Consider the following 3,695-nt stretch of genomic DNA (forward strand, 5'->3'; position numbering starts at 1 on the left):
CTCTTTTTTTTGGGGTTTTAACACGTACAAATTTTCAACCTTTTTGTCCTCTGACCTGCTTTTTTAACTGTTCCTATGGAAACCGGACAAAGAAAAGAGAACGGCCGTCACACGACGCCGCCGTTCCCATGTTTCTGTGTTTCATTTTCCTTCATTCGTATTCTGCCCCCTGGTGAAGCCGGGCGGTCGGTGCGAGTCTACAGGGTTAAATACATGCAGTACATCCTGAGTACATCCAGATACTTCGATACTTCCCAGTTAATCAGGAAATCCCCACACACCTACGACAGTATGCTGTAAAGACAAGTATTCTATAGTGATTTGTAGTTAGTGAACAGACGTATCCTTCCTCCGCAGGTTTTACCGCAGGTTTTACCGCGCAGAATGAAATCCTTTATTACACTCTCTGCTTCACAGAACAATCAGATTAAACATGTTATAAACGTTTAGTACTCAAACCAAGTCTGTGTGTGTGTGTGTGTGCGCGTGTGTGTGTGTGTGCGTGAGGTGTGTTAAGATGTTTCACATATGGTCAAGACGCAATCACACATATTCACGTGACAAAAGGCTGGACATTGGAAACACAGTTACATATTTTGATTAAAAATAAAAAAAATGTTTTTAATTAAAGTCGCTCTCTGTTGATTTTTCACTCACGCAGAAGCAAGGAGATTTCTGGGTAAAAATGTTTTCATCACGTGACCTTTTTATCGGTTCTATTTTCTTTTGTAATGTATCGACATTGATTTCCAATTTCAACATTTTCGACGATACATTTGCACTTTAAATATATGTGTAAATCAAACGCATATATGTATAAATAAACCTTACAGCAGGTTAGGGTGATAAAGGGTAAAAAGTGAACCAGACTACTAAAGGGTGTTTTGGGGAGCAAGTGTGGATGAGGGAGTTATGTTCAAAGACTATGAGAAAAAAAACTGACATGTGCAGTCTGAATGACTGATGGGTTTGGAAAGTTTCCGTCAGATCTCAGCTCTGTGCCTCTTCTCTGTCGTATTGATAATGGATCGTTCCAGGGCAGAGATCACGGGTGAAGCTCCTTAAACAGTAACAGTGACCACTTCCCTTTTGGAGGTCTGGAGTGGCTCCCAGTGATGTCATCATCTGAATAACTTCCTGATTGGTGGCACTCCTGAGGTTTCCCCCTGACCTCAAAAGCAGAAACAACTGTGTGATGATGTGACTCCTGGATGGAGTAGTGAGACTAAAAAAAAATCTTACACTAAAGCAATACTAAAATGTTAGCTAACGCTGTTCCCATCCAGGCATTAGCTTCCATCCGTCTCACCTGCAGGTGGTGCTACAAATACAGTTTGCGTTTCCTGGGTTGTTAGCGCTTACGGCAAGAGTATTAGGTTCATATTGAGAAATAAAAAATAAATAAATAATGAGATTAAGGTTGTGGATTTAGGAGAAAAAAGTCGTAATTTTATGAAAACAAAGTCGTAAATTTACAGGAGCTACGTCTGTCTTATAATCTACAACAATCTCATGATTAGAAATCAGACTTCTTGTCTGTTTCCATCTCTTTTTGAAGCATTTTTGTCAGATCCAAATATTTCCAACATCAAAGTCTTAAAAGAATACACCTAATTGTATTGGTGCGGGCAGCAGGGGGAGCCGTTTTAAAAATATTTATCAGAAGATGTAGATTTGTAATGAAGCTCAGACGTAACCAGGTGTTTGTTGGATCTAAAATTAGCTCGTCCTCGTGTCCTTGGCCGCGGCGGAGTTTTGTTTTTTTTCCACCAGGAGTCAGCATCTGCGTCTCCGGCTGTTTCTCGGCCTCGTCACTGACTGTAGAAATAAAAGCCCGAGCGTGTTCTACAACATGACAAAAGCTGCCTCAGAGGTCACGATCTGTCACAGCCTCAAACACGGGCAGCTCCTCTCTTCCACTTCCTTCTTTTAAATCATTGAAGCCGAACAGAACGTGGGAATTTCCTTTGAGGTGACAAAGTCCTTCCACAGAGAAGCGTACACAAACGCATTGTGTTTGGAAGAAGTGCTCCCGACCGACAAGCGCCGCAACAAAAGAACAAGCGTCGTGATGGAATGAGGAAGAGATTTCCAGCCAATAAACAAACCCTGCCCCAGAGTTTTAATGAGGGGAAACCAGTTTGGTCTAACGAGACACCTGTAACGTGATAGGCCGAGCCCAGTGTGTGTGTGTGTGTGTGGGGGGGGGGGGTGGGAGGGGCAAAAGAGCTTTTAGATCCTCTGAACCCTGACCTTTGGTCTTCATGTCACTGCAGATTAAAACACTTGGTTTTATAACCAGTTCAACAAGGAATTCATTCTTGACCTCTTTGACCTTTGCATTTAAACAATGCCAACAATTTATGCCAAGGTCCAATAAATAAATATATATATATATATATATACATATATACAGTATATATACTGTATATATGGATGAATTTAATTTTTCATAAAAATGTAACCTTAGTCTGTCTTTAAAAAATAAAACTACGGAAATACAGTGAATAATTAGCTATTATTTATATTTAAAATAATTACCAAAAAAAAAAAAACAGGTTTTGTGTACGTTTTTCTAACTTTCAGCATTATCTGATTTTACCTTCAAAATAAACACAATAATTTATGCTACAAATCTAAATTGTTGCAAAGGTAATTACAGTTTAGCTAGTTCAGCTAGTTAGCTAGTTAGCTAGCAGTAGCTAAACGCAGGCTCGTGCTCTTCACCTCATACACACGTGTTATCGTTGAGTTTTTTTTTTTAATGGATAAAACTGAGATGATAAAAAGAAAACGTTCAAAACTAAATTGTTGCAAAGGTAATTACAGTTTAGCTAGTTCAGCTAGTTAGCTAGTTAGCTAGCAGTAGCTAAACGCAGGCTCGTGCTCTTCACCTCATACACACGTGTTGTCGTTGAGTTATTTTTTTAAAAAATGGATAAAACTGAGTGGAGATGATAAAAAGAAGAAGTTCAAATGTCTGAGTTGAAGCTTTGATACGTGAGACTTTTTTCTCTGGTGACTTTTGAACGTGGCATCGTTGAATGATGTGAATGATGTGTGAGACCCTCATGGACTGGGTGAGGAGGGGGGGGGGGTATTCAAAGACCTTTGTTACAGGTCAGAAGACCCCGTTCTATCTTGAGTGAAGTCTGAGGTGAGTCAGGAAACTCAGACTTAAATGTTAGTTAGTGTTGATATGAGAGCTGAATACTGGAAAGTCCTCCGTTCGTCTGCTGGTAACTTCCCAGATGAACACAAAGGCCTTCTCCTTCTTTTGTTTGTTTTTTTTTTTGTTTTTTTGTTTTTACAATTTTCATTTCTCCCATCTACTGTGTTCTCTTTTCTCACTTCCTTGGAATGTTGACTTTGTCACTTTTGCTTTCTGGTTCTGCTTCCTTCTCTCACTCACTCACTCACCCGTCTGTGGTTCAGGTAACAGTTTGTCTTCTGTCGTCTTTGTCACATTAGTCATTCAGTTACCGCCGTTGGGAAATAAAAAAAAAAAAGCGTCACCTGTCAGTACGTTGTGTTTTTTTCCCCCCATTCATTTCATTAACTAATTATTTGGACTTGTGATGTCACTACACATCCACACGTGGACAGGAAGTTCCTGTGTTGTGGGTTGTGCTGTGGAACATAAATATCGACCTCAGCCTGAGAACAAACTCACAGCATCTTCTCACATCACAGCT

This window comes from Cynoglossus semilaevis, chromosome 19, assembly GCF_000523025.1.
Source record: "Cynoglossus semilaevis isolate Cse_v1.0 chromosome 19, Cse_v1.0, whole genome shotgun sequence".
Taxonomy (NCBI): domain Eukaryota; kingdom Metazoa; phylum Chordata; class Actinopteri; order Pleuronectiformes; family Cynoglossidae; genus Cynoglossus; species Cynoglossus semilaevis.